Source organism: Dipodomys spectabilis, unplaced genomic scaffold (assembly GCF_019054845.1).
Source record: "Dipodomys spectabilis isolate Male_0828 unplaced genomic scaffold, ASM1905484v1 ptg000312l, whole genome shotgun sequence".
NCBI classification, from domain to species: Eukaryota; Metazoa; Chordata; class Mammalia; order Rodentia; family Heteromyidae; genus Dipodomys; species Dipodomys spectabilis.
Genome location: NW_024870989.1, coordinates 5,239,188 through 5,253,525, shown reverse-complemented (window position 1 = coordinate 5,253,525; position 14,338 = coordinate 5,239,188). Strand labels below are relative to the sequence as shown.

The window sequence follows — 14,338 nt, the reverse complement described above, 5'->3', positions numbered from 1 at the left end:
GAGGCCTTTTGCAGTGTGCCTTCACATAACCCCAGAGCAGGAAGACTGTCTCTTTCCCACTTCTCAGGCAACCAAGGGCCCCAGAGTCAAGAGGGCAGAGCTAGGTTCTAACTCATGTGCTTGGAGACAAAATAGAAACAGTCCTGCCTCTAGTTAGTCTGGGGATTTGCATTAATTATGTGGAGAATGAAGGAAGGAGAATGGACTGGCAGAGACAGAAGGGTCTTCAAATCTGATAGATGGAGAGTCAAAAACCCACTCCCTAAGACCAGCGAGCAGGGTTTATTTTACTCTATTCCTCCCCTCTCCCCCGCTAAACTGGCTCTCTATTGGTAACCTAACGGTAGCCTGAGGCTCCCTTCACATGAGGGAGGAAGGTTAATTAGTCATTGTTTGAAGAGGCTGAGTAAAGCCTGACCCTGGTGTAACTTTATCAAATGTTGCAGGTTTTCCCCATTGCTGCTTGTGCCTGGAATAAATGAAGTGGTTTTGCAGCTCACTTCCCTGTTGAGTGTGTACATTCTGCCTCCTAATCCTGTAGGCCTGGTCTCTGCACCTAGTCTGGCTTTTGAAACTGTTTTCTGTCCTTCAATTACAGAGTTACACTGGAGTTCTTCCTGCTATCAGAGCTAGGGCTTGGATCCTGAGAACTTCATTTGAATCCAGGACAGGTCAATAATGTTTCTTTCCTTCTTCTATAGCTCGAGAACTCTAAGAACATTTAATGTGCAAGTAAATTCTCATCACCAAGGGAAACACAGGAAGCTCTTGAACATCTGACCTTTCAGAAGTGGAAGTCATTTTGTCATAGATTTCCTCCCTTGGCTGGCTTCACCCTGTGATCCTGAGACCTCAATTTCCTGACCTAGGGTGATGGGCATGAGCTACTTGTGCTCTGCTAGGTTCAGAACTATAATGACATTGACAATACAATTCAACTGCTTATCACAAAGGGCTTGTGGAGCATAATAAGCCTTTTAACCTTGGACTTTTAAGAACCCTATAGGACACAATATTACAATGCTACAGTCTGAGAGGATGGGCATATGTATGTGCTACACTTGAACCTTGAGCTCTGACTCCAATTCTGGTGTACATCAGTGTTCATCTTCCAAAGAATGTTCTCATAATTAGCAAATAGGAAAAGTATTTTAATTAACCCTCACTTTTTTTCCAGTTGTGAGTCTCGAACTCTAGTCTGGGTATTGACCCTGAGCCCTTCAGCTCAAGGTGAACACTCTACCACTTAATCCAAAATGCTAGATGGGTTCTTTTGGTGGTTCACTGGAGATAAGAATCTAACAGGCTTTCCTTTGGACTGTGGTCTTCAGCTCTCAGCCTCAGGAGAAGCTACTGATCCATTTATGAGCCACTGGCATCTGGCTTATTGTTTTTGACAGTCCTGGGGCTTGATTTTAGGGCCTGGGTACTCTCTCTGAGCTTCTTTTTCTCAAGGCTAGCCACTTGAGCTACTCCACAGCTTCTGGCTTTTTCTGAGTATGTGGCACTGAGGATTCAAACCCTGGTATTCATGCATGCTGAGCAAGCAATTTACCACTAAGCCACATTTCTAGCCACACCCTCACAATTTTATCCCTCACTTGCCTATCCTCAAGAAAAGGCTTCTGAGTATAAATCATCTAAAGAAAACCTGATAGGAAGGTTCCAAAGATAAATAAGACAAAGCTCATACTTGTGAGAGACTTTAATCATGTGAAGACTGTGACAAATGCTTCCATTTAATTATGTATTATGTTTCAACACTTAATAAAATATTAATGAAAATGAGTCAATGTCCTAAATTATTGGGTACAAATACAGTAATCAATAAATAAATGAATCAAAGAAAAATAAAATACAAAATCATTCTTTTTCTGGGGGGGGGGGTCCGGTTGTGTGGCTTTAACTCTGGGCCTGGGTGCTGTCCCTCAGCTCTTCAGCTCAAGGCTAGCACTCTACCACTTGAGCCACAGCGCCACTTCTGGATTTTTTCTTTTTGCTTATGAGGTGCTAAGGGATCGAACCCAGGGCCTCAGGCATGCAAGGCAAACGCTCTACCACTGATCCACCTTCATCATAATATGAAATTAACATACATATGTAAGTATACATATCATATAATACACATGTATAGAGATTTTTTTCCATTGCAGGGCCTTCATTCAGGCCCTGGGAACTCTAGCCTGAATTTCTTTCCTCATGGACAGTAAGCTTCGCCTTCACCCATGATGCAAAATAGTTACCTGGATGGTGAGCTCAAATCCTAGCAATGGCAGAAATACTGGCCCCAGTTCCAACACACTGACATAATTTTTAATGGAACCAGTTATGTTTATTCAGTTCCATACTGAATATTTTAAGAAGTGTAGAATTTTGTACCGCTATTCAGTCAGAAATCCTTCTCTTACCTCCAAAATGCTTCTCTGAGAACTACATTGTTTGTCTTTGTTCGTTTTTTATTGTAAAAATATTGTACAAGAGTAAGGTAATGAGTAAATTTCATATTGAGCATTGTTACCTCCTCCTTTGTTTTCCCCCTACCATACCTTCCTTCCCATATCCACAACTACCTCCCCCTGCTTAGGTCAGTGAGTTAGTTTTTCGTTTTTGTTTGGCACAAGGTTTGAACTCAAGTAGTAGCAAGTCTTCCCTGACATTGCTACAGATTTACCAAGACCCTGAGTTCAAATACCAGGCTAGGAAAGAAAACTAGCAGAAATTCCAAACTAGGGAGCTTTATTTTTTTAATTTAGTTAAATATTTCTTTTTTCTTTTTCTTTTTCTTTTTGGCCAACCATGGGGCTTGAACTCAGGTCATGGAAACTCTGTCTCAGCTTGGATCTCCCTAGGCTCGGGTGCAGCCTCCGGAACCATAGCTGATCCTAAGATCCTAGGCCAAGGGGGCATTCTGGAAGAAAAAAAAAAAAACTGGAAAGCAGAAAAAGTGGCAACCTTCAGGGGGCTGGGGTTTTATTATTTTTTTTTTGCACAGTGACCATCCTGGGTTTGAATGACATGGCTGCAAAGTAGATATGACCTGCCATTGCTGATGGCTTGTGGGCTATCAGTGAAGCCATAGGACAACCTGTGAACATAGGCCCTGGGTTCAAATCCCAGTCCTGACACCAATGGCAGGATATCACAAGAGACTCATTCCTATGCATGGGAATATCCATTGAATGAGTAGTTCATGCATCCGTCTAGTCTAAAATTGGATGCAATAGTCCTAGAATGTTGATTGAGCTTAACGTATAGTTTATTAAGCATGAAAAGAATATTATTCCTTCAATGGTGGTATAATAAATACCTAAGAGTTGGTAGGAACGTAGTAGGTGTCATTCAATCATAGATAGACGGCGCTGGCACTCTTTAACAATATATATTACTTTGTATACCACCGTATGCCTATCCATGTATCGCTGTTTTGGCCAAACCTGGGGGTCGATATCAGTGCCTGGGAACCACTTGACAGCTTCATTGGCTAGAGGCTGCCATGCTCAAACTCACCCATTCATGAATTGGGCCTGCTAGGCCCTGAGTTCAGATCTTAGCACTGCCAGGCATGATGGAGAACACATCTAAAATCTAGATTCTATGTGATAGGATGTAAACAATGTAATAAATGGTATAAGTGTCATAAGAGCCAATACAATAAATGGGAAATAAATTAATAAAACAAGAAATAAAATGAATAAACGCACCAAACACAATATGGACTGAACATCTGAACGGAAGTATAAATCCTATTGTTAAAATGTATATAAGGAGTAACTTTTCCAGGACTGAGGCTTGAATTCAGTCCCCCTAAGAGGAGGGAATGGCAGGAGATCCTGAGATACTTGTTTCTGGACCTAGGAAGAGTCATGGCATGCGATCAATCTCATCCTTGAATGAGTAGTTTGTGCATGATGCGAGTAGGAAATGATATGCAAGACTCATGTTGTATAGATTATTTGTAAAGAAGAGTTAATGAAGCATGACAATAATCATCACAGATATGAAATTAATGCATCAGAAAAGATTCAAATATAGGTACTCACAGATTGGATTTCATCACAGGTCACCATCAATCCTACTCTATACAAATATGTACTTATTTGCTTTCTACCTTCAACTTATGAATGGATGACTATTATGCTCCCCACTCTCCCCCCAAAGGGGTTCAAATTCAGGTTCTGGGAACGATGAGCTCTTTGTCGCTCACAGGCTGGTGTGCGCATCTGGACCCATTCACCAATTGGGCCTGCTAGGCCCCGAGTTCAGATCCCAGTCCTGCCAAAAGATTCATCTTCACATCAGAAGCCAATGGTTGCATCTGTTTTCCTTTCCTGTGCAAGTCTTGGGTCTCAGCAAGGATGGAGAATGCATGGGCCACCCTGTGGTCATGGGAATAAGTTGTTATCCATGTCAGCCCAGTTATACCTGTCATCATATACATAAGAAAATACACACTACATCCATGAGTAGCATACAAAATAAACACAATAAGTACACTCAATGCACGATGCAGTCCACACATGGATGTGAATATACATCCCATATTTAAATGATGCATTGAGCACTATTTTGGCCTCCTTGTGGCTCGATCTCAGTTCCTGGGAAGAGCCCATCTCCTTGCTGGCTCAAAGTCTGGTGTGATCACGTGGACCGATTGGGCAGTTGGGCCTCCTAGGCCCCGAGTTCGAAGCCCAGCACTGCCAAAAATTCACCCTGATGTGAGAAGCCAGTCATTGCACCTGTTTTCCTGTGCTGTGCAACTTCTGAGTCTCAGCCAGGATGGAGAATATATAGGAAACTGATGTCAGCTTATATTTCCATAATTCATTCATCTGCAATAACAATTTGCAAGACTGGAGATGTGAAGAACTTAGACATGATTTTATTCTCGTTTATTTGGAAGATTAATCTTTAGTCAACAGGAAAGTTTAAAAATGGCTTAGAATTTATTCCTAACTACCAGTTTTTATAAATGGCTTTGTACAATGGTATGTGATTATTTTATTTTACAAAGGATAATTTTTTCTACTACCTATAAGTTTTGGAATGAGAAGAAAATTAAAATTTACTACTTAGAGGAATGTGATAGAAATAGAAGACAGATTTTATGTTTGTCACATCTCTCATCAGTACCCATATTCAAGACTTAAAGTCATATTTATTACTATGTTAGACAGATAGGGAAAATATATAATAAGGCAACACATGATAAGGCAACTATTAGTGACTTTTTAGAATGTACCTTCTTATGTGATGAAATTTACTTTATTAGCTAATATTTGGATTTGGAATATGGGAGGCTGATCTATTTAACACATTTCTGAAAGGCACCTACTGAAGAGCACAAATGGTGGGGGGTACTATTTCTACACTTTAATGAATGGTTGAACTTGTTTGGTATTAGTGCTGAGTACATAAATCAACTCTATTGTAACTTGCTCGCTGCACTTGAAAACCTTTTAATGTCACTATCATCTACTTGTCAAGTGTTATTTTGGTGAATATGATTTGAAAAAGTTTATTTGAAAAGGAATATACTTTCAGGAGATTAAATGTAGGTTATCATTGGTTTGAGAATGACAACATTTTTAAACTACAGAACCAAGTTTTACTGAAGTACCAGTGTTTTGAAGCACAAAGGGTCTTCTCAATTAATGTTTTTCTAAATTATATTTGACCTCTAAATCAAGTTTTCCTAGTCTTGGTAGACCAATTATGGATCTATGATTCCAGAAATTATATTTTTGGCTGCACTGAAATCTTTCATTAATCATTAGGAGAGGGGTATTAAAAATAACCTTGTTCATTTGTGATTTTGTTCACTCATATGGGCTGGTCATATGTAAATTGAAAGTTTGAATTACAGTACTTTCATTCAAATTTTGTGATCTCATCTTTCATTTTAACTTGCCTTGCATTTCACAATTGATTACTGCTAATTCTTGTAAAGAATTGGGGCCCTGAAATATTATAGGAAATGAGAAATTGAGATGAGTCTTCAATTATTTTCTGTTGATATGTTGCATGGGCCTATGTGAGAAGTCATGCCCTTGTTATCTGATGACGCAGATAACTGGGACCTGGTATCCTCTGACCCGTGGGTCCTGCAGAAAAATAATAGCTTTTAGACATCATATCAGCAAAATTTGGGTATGATCAGTAAGAATGCTTCAGAAATATGGAGAAAAACACTTTGCGACCAGCGAGTTAAAACAATAAACAGAGCATCAGAATAAAATCCCTTATATATTAGCAGAAAAAAATACTGTTATTTTACCATGTGAATTCAGAAGACCATGAAGGTATCACAAGTTTATACCGAAGATATTGCATTAATACTTTTTATATTCTAATATATATTCTAAACCTAATTATTTATATTCCAATTTATTTATGGGAATAAATGTCAATATATTTGTCAAATTATCAATTCTAGTAAGATTCACTTTATGAAATTTAAAATCAGCACATATAAATATATAAGTATATATAATATAAAAATTGTTTTGCATTGTTGTGTTGTGTTTAGGGAATCAAAGGCAACTCTGTTTTAAAGTATTATTCCATTACCTCTACCTCAGTTTTTGGTAGAGTTAGACTTAAAGCTTTACCATTTGTAGATTTATGGCTAGAGGCAAGAGGAAACACTGTGATTAAAACATTACCAAATTAAGGCCTAATATCGAGGAGAAACATGTGGACTTCTCCAGGAGCTATGGAAATATTTGGTGATAGAATGTCAGAAGTGTAAGTTCCTGCTTGGTTGGATGATAGACAGGCCAGGACAATAGGTAATCATGCATATGAACAATTTTTTTCACTTTCTTGGCTTTAGCTACTTTTGAAATGATAAGTATAATTAACAATTATGTTTTGATAAAATACCTTCCATTCTGAACAATTCTGTCTGAACTGTTCATCTCTCTATGATCCCTTGTAACTAAGATTAGCTTTGTTCCAGTAAGACAATCTATGCTGTCAGGGTAAGATATTCTGGTTGGTCTGTTCCTACATGGAAGAAGGGTAAAGGTTTAGGTAGATATTTGTCCCAGCAAGACCTCATTTGGGAAATTTTAAGCTGCAGAAAGTTAGAAGTAGCTCTTAAGCAAGGCTTACTTTGAGTCCATTAGCTCCACAAAGTTAACTCAGTTGATAAATGAGTACTTGAAAAGCCACCACCTTTGGACTTATCTGTAAAGGTTTCAAAGTATGATCAAATTTAGAATGAAAATGACAAAATAGTCATTGACAAAAAAATTGTAAATGTGAGAAATCGAACAAACTATATAAGTTTTTTCCAGTATACACAGATTTTTAGAGAAATGAGATCAATAGCATTTTTAGGAACAATAAGGGTTCCTTGTTACAAAAAGGCAACTATGGATACATGCCTTTATAAAGATTATATCATTAAGTACTTAAATTTAGAGTATACTACATGCTTCAGCAGCAGGTCTACCCAAATTACAACAATACAGAGATTAACATGGCACTTGCACAAGGATGATATGAAAATTTGTGAAGTATTCCATATTTTTCATTCTTCTGATGCAAGAAATGAAAAAAAGTTATTAAAAAGTTGATTACAAAATACAAGTGTAACATACATGTAATTCATAGAATTAAAGGTTAGTTTGACATCAGTGTATTAAATTTTCACCTTAGAAAGGTAACCTTTACAAAACTTGAAATTAGATAACATTGCCATTTTATCCCAAAGAAATAAAATAATATAAGAACCTAGTAAAAAAAGGAATCTTAAATTCCTTCTATATGGAATGCAATCTGAAAGGTCACATTTATTAATGAATCTATACATGATATAACAATGTAGAATTCAAAGTATTATATCTAGGATGAATGAAATAGATTATGGACATTATACAAACATAGATATACTTTTTTCAGAAATGCACTCGGAACATCTTTAGTTTCTATACTATTCATTCCAACAGATAAGTTAAAATTATTTCTGATTAAAAAAATCACAAACTCTGCAGGAATCATTATAGATGTATACAAACAACTCTTGAATACATTTTGATATCAAAGTCATGCAATTCACTTGGAAGAATACCATGGAATGCATGAATTTTTATAGTAAGATATTGCTGATGCTTTGTATTGTGAAAAAACAATTTGTAGGGACACAAAAGATGGACTGGCATTTTTGAAATTTAAGAAATTAACCAAACCATAACGACTTAGGAGAACAATTTGTACAGCCTTTGACAACTTCAAAGAGGTAGTGATACATACTTATCCTTTTGGCAATATCAAATGCAGTTTCTTCCAAGTTGTTCTCCAGACCTTGTTTGATATAATGGTTCAACAGAAGGAGATACAGAGTATCTTTGCTATTTCTATTCCCAGCAGCAAGATGCAAGGGGGTCAAGAGCCCTTTAGTTTGGGGATTGGTATCTGCATCATGATGAAATAATAAAGAAGCCACTCTGGTATTATTCCACATATAAGCACTGTGCAGGGGTGTCCAGCCATTCAGAGTTATTGCATGAATATCTGCCTTGAGCTACCAACTCATGGACAATGTCTAAGTGTCCACTCTAGGCTTACCGATGAAGAGGGGTATACTCATCCTCATCCCTAGTATTCATCTGGGTGGCCTTTTTGGAAAGTAGTCTCCGCACCATAGTAAGCCGATAAATTTTGGCATCCCAAAGAAGAAATTTGTTTGGATCCTACTCCATTTTTTTCTTGCAATTCATACCATTCCTCACTATTTCATCTTGTTCCTTGTCTTCATCAGAATTGCCTAACCAGAGACTTTGAGATGTGGGAATGAGATGTCCATGTATTTCCCCAATAGTTCACATTGGTTGAACTAGTCAGAAAAAACTGGTGAATTTTTTGCATATGTATTTTCACCATGATTTATTTTCTCTTTTTCCATTTTTACTATTCTAAATTATTCTAACTGGAGAGTAGTGAATTGATATAGAGCAGAAGAAAGATTTTCCTCAGTATTCAAAGGCACAGAGTGAAAATGAGGACCAGTGGTGTCTTCATGTGCAGCTTATTCTAGGAATGAGAAAATAGGAAACAATGCCTTCTATGTAAATGATTTGGGAAATACCATGTTATAGTGTAAGAGAACTCACTATTCAACATATGGTCTTTAAGACCTTTCTAGTAGCTTTGTAATGTTGGTATTCAACATTATAAAAAATGTATAATGCAGTAGTAAAATAGAAGTCCTTTGTATGACTACCTAAATTCTTGTTTTTTAAAGACACTTGTTTTCATATAAAAATAGGCCTATCTATTGTCTGCAGGTGATTTTGATGATTGAAGATGCTTAATGAGAAGTCAAAATGTATTAGTAGTCCTTTGCTGCCAATTAAATTTCACTTTTTCTTCTTGGAGAATATAATGATCAAAGCAATAGTTCAGAATCAGCAAGCAATAGTTCAGAATCATGCTTCAAGCGCAAGTGAATCACCAGTAAGTAATCCTCGATTCCATTTTCCACAAAGTTTTGTCACAGATACATTCTGCCTGCCTTCTCTAGCTGCTTTCCTAGCCTGGACCTGTTCCTTCATTGTACAGGAAAAGTGTGATTCAACTGATTTCAGTCAGATCTGTTAGTAGAATTATCAAGTATTTAGATTCTTTTTTTTTTTTTAAATTATTTGTGGGGCCTGACCTCTGGGCCTGGGCACTGTCCTTGAGCTCTTCAAATCAAGGCAAGCGCTGTACCACTTGAACCACAGCACCACTTCTGGATTTTTCTGTTTATGTGGTGCTGTTTTGGGAAATGGCAGAGCAGAAAGTGAAATGATGCAATCAAAAATATAAAAGCAAAATAAATTAGGAAAATTATGGAGCAATCATGAAAGAGAGAGAGGAAAAGAGACACAGATGTGCAATGACCTAGCTAGCCACAAAATCCATGCTTCTAATCAATTACAGAGCAAACAATTTTTTATTTTTTAAAAGAGATGGAAATAGAATTTATGTATTTACTTGAAATTAGTAAATACATTTTTAGTCGCCTACATAAAGAGACATAGCTTTGACCAAATTACAGACAAGAATCTTAATCCTTGGGCTGGGAAGGTGGCTCAGTGTAGAGTGCTTGCCTTGCAGCTTACTACAGTGCAGACACTACTTTCCAAAGAGGCCACTCATATGAATACTAGGGATGAGGATGAGTATACCCCTCTTCATCGGGAAGCCTAGAATGGACACCTAGACCTTGTCCATGAGTTGGTATCTCAAGGCAGATATTCATCCAATAACTGTGAATGGCTGGACACCCCTGAACAGTGCTTATATGTGGAACATATTGCAACAGCACACACACACACACACACACACACACACACACACACACACACACACACACACACACACACACACACACCATCAGATTTCTTCTTAAATATTTTTTGTGTATGGTCTTAAGAAGAAATTTACATTACTAACTTGAATTTCTGACAGGACAATATCATCACTGTACATCTTGCTTCTGTGCTTTCAGTTTTAAATTACTATATAAGTATGTGCACTACATAAGTATAGGAAAAAGTAGGAGCCACACGGGTGGCTCAGGTCTTTAATCCTACCTAATCAGAAAGACGAAATCTGATGATTGTGCTTTGAAACCAGACCAAGAAAAAAAAGTCCATTAGATTATGAATTGAAAGTAACCACAGAAGCTTGAAATGGAGTTGTATTATAAGCAGTAAAATGCTAGCCTTGAGAAAACTAAAACAAAATAAATAACAAATTCTGAGACAGAGCCAGGCCCTGAGTTCAAGCTCTAGTATTAGCACCAAACTAACGAATGAGTGAATGAACTAAAAATAAATTAAATGGTCACATGTGGAGAGACAGGTAAAATGTAACAACCATGGTGACTGGATTATGTATTATTTTGTAAAAAGGCAAATTATTATTTTTCCTAATCACTAATATTTTACTTGAACTTTTTTGTACAATAAACCCCGAATTTGACATGCATGTATATGTGTGTGTACATGTGCGCACATGTGTATGTATGTGTGTGTGTGTGTGTGTGTGTGTGTGTGTGTGTGTGTGTTCGTTTGCAATGTTGCTTGCCAATGAGGACAGAGTGAGGCTGAAAAGAGCTGTGTTGCAATGTTGTTATTTATCAGTGTTCCGTCCTGTCATTTCAGTGGAACCACCCTTCTTTACATTTTATTTGTCAAATAATAACATCATCATAATCAAAGTATTTACAACATTAAGTTAGATAAAAGAGATCACTTTCAGCTCTTTGTATATGTTAGGCAATAAGATACACATATATTTGGGTAGTAAGTTATTGTTGTAAAATGACTGTCAGTACAAAATATGTATTTGACCTCTTAAATTGGTTATACTTTTAAGATCTACTCATGGAGTGAGTTTGACTGACTTGACCAAACAGGTATTACTCTCTGGTTATTCCTGTGAAACTCAAGGTGGATAAACTCTTAACGGATTTCTGTTGAAAATAACTTTCTTTGTAAGATCATATCTATTCACACTAAGATAATAAATCCCGTATTTTTTAGGTTTGAATATCCCATCATATTGACTGAAAGTCAGTATTGTGGATATGTTTGTTAGATACACATTGCAAAAAAAAAAGCATGAGTCACCTCCAGATTGTGGATACATTTGAAGTTGTATTTTACATACAAAGGTTTCTTCATTAATAGTTCTGTTGTGGGAGTAACTATCACAACTTTAACAATTAAGGCTTTTTGAATATCTTTTCCAATAGAAATAACATTCCAGAGCAAGTCTTGCAATTTCTGAAAACCCGTTGAATATTTTAGTGTTATTTCAGTTCATTGACTACACAGCTAAAGACATTTCTGAAATAAACATTGTTAAAATCTGAAAATGTAAGTGGGGATATAGGGTTTTTTTATGCATCATTTTATGAAAAGACAGTTCTTATGAAACTAAAAGATATAGACTAAAAGAATGGAAGTGAATTGGGTGAGCTAATTATTAGTATAACTTTGTTTTCTATTAGCGTAGTCCTTTGAATGTACATGATGAATTTAAATTATGTCTTTGTGACACTATGATTCAGTTATTTTTAGAATCTTTGTAGTTATAAGAGTGAATTTGCAGTGTAAATAAATGTCTTTGGAAATGATTAGGATTAATCTTGTGTTTTGTTTCCTACTCCCAAGAAAATGAGTTATTTTCAACTGTTAAGGGTTTACAATTGAATCTTCAGCATCATGAGAAATTTTGAACAAATATAGTAGTATTTATGTCTTTTGGGGGGAAGAGGGGGTCTGGTAGTGGGGCCTGAACTCTGGGCCTGGGCGCTGTCCCTCAGCTCTTCAGCTCAAGGATAGTGCTCCTCGACTTGAGCCACAGCGCCACTTGCAGCTTTTTTCTTTTTGCTTATGTGGTGCTGAGGAATCAAACCCAGGGCTTCACGCATGCAAGGCAAGAGCTCTACCACTGAGCCACCTTCCCAGCCCTTTATGTCTTTTAAAACCAATTGTATTCACAAGTTGGAGAGGCTTTAATTCATACTTAGGTCTTGTTGTCTATGATTTTTATCCTCTCATTCCTAACATTAATGATTGGTCAGACTGCATTTTTGGGTACATGAAAGGTAAAATATTTATCTAGAGTCAAAGGTGATTTTTATATGTCTTATTTTAATAGCATTTTAAAGTAGTACCTTTCTCTCAAAATGTTGGGTATAAAAAGCAATTAAAATACTTCTAATGGTAAACAACTTAATTGAGCTACAATGTGGAAATGATTGGTCCATAAGACCTGCAGTCTGTTTCCATCAGGAATTGGGGAGGTCATTCTTTCAATAAGACAGTGTTAAACAAAGATAGGGTCCCCAGGCAGTCAGTGTTGAGTAAAGGGATAGAATATGATTTCTGCTATTTTTACCTAGAAACCAAGAATGTTATACTTTAGCAATTCTTTTCACCAGGGAGGAATTCATTGATTATGAACTTTTAGTATTCATATTACAGTTCCCTATTTTCTAACAAAGATAAAGTGAAATATTATGAGTGTACACAATAATTCTGGGAAATTTTCCTAGAATTAGTAGACTAAGTGCTGGTATTTTAGTCATAAAATAGAATGAGGTTAATTGATTCAGTGGGAGATGAACCTCTGGCTAACACTTACCATGTGTGCAATATTGTACTAGTAATTCCAACTCTGAGGACTTCAATATCATCGTCTGAGCATTAAAAATGTAAGTAGTTCCACTTTATGGAATTATTGTGAGGATTAAATTAGATACCATAGGTAATGTACTTGGAAAAACAATCAATTAGCATTTGGCAAATTCTACCTGTTATTTTATCATGTGGTTAATTCTAACATCTTTTACTGTGATTTTTATTGTGTTTCTTTATGATGTGCAATGTGATGGTTTTCCCAAACTGATTCTCACAATTCACATTCCATTCAACAAAAAGAAATATGTAACAATTCCGTTTGTTTTGCTCCTTATTAACTTTTGTTTCCATTTTATTTTATAATGAAATGTTATTTCATAAATCTACTGCAGATGCAAAAATATGTTAATATATTTCTAACTGTATGTATTGTTCTATACATATACACATATAATACACAGGTTACAAAGATTATTTATAACTTCTGTAACTATACAATTTACTAAATTATTAAAAACATCGACGGCTCATGCCTGGAATCCTGGTGACTCAGGAGGCTGAGATCTGACTATCATGGTTTGAAGCCATCCTGGGCAGGAATGTCCATGAGCCTCTTATCTCCAAACAACCAACAGAAAATCAGAATTGGAACTGTGGATCAAAGTATTAGAGTGGTAGCCTTGAGAGAAAAAGCTCATGGACATCACCCAGGCTCTTAGTTCAAGAACTACAATCCACCCCCCAAAAAATCTATTTAATTTACACCTGTGTAAGTAGAGTATTTCCATCACCCAAATGCACATCCATGCTCATTTGCAAGGTAACTCTGTTTTGCCTAAAGTACCACTAAACATTATCACTAAAGGACCATTGGAATGTGGTTTCATTCTATCTCTCTAATGGATTTTCCCCACTCAAATACTCAAGTATTACAATTGTTCTAATTATTAAAATCATAGCTTTTTTCTTTAATAACCCTAATATTAGAGTTTGAATGAGTGTTTTGTTCCCCTTAAATAGGTGTTCTTACCACTTTGTCATGCCCCCAGTCCTAAGTAATCCTGATTATTTTTCAGCTAGAAAATGGCTTCCTACTTGTGTATGAACTTGGCCTCAGTCCACTTGATGTTATTCTACCTGGAATTTAGAATAACAGGTGCATGGCATTGTGTACAAAACTTTCTGTTCCGTCTGGG

General features: G+C 36.5%; 1 pseudogene; it reads left to right on the top strand.

The window, feature by feature from the left end:
- The first annotated feature begins 7,435 nt into the window (after positions 1-7,435).
- LOC122127807 lies at positions 7,436-7,535 on the top strand (annotated as a pseudogene).
- The last annotated feature ends 6,803 nt before the right edge of the window (positions 7,536-14,338 follow it).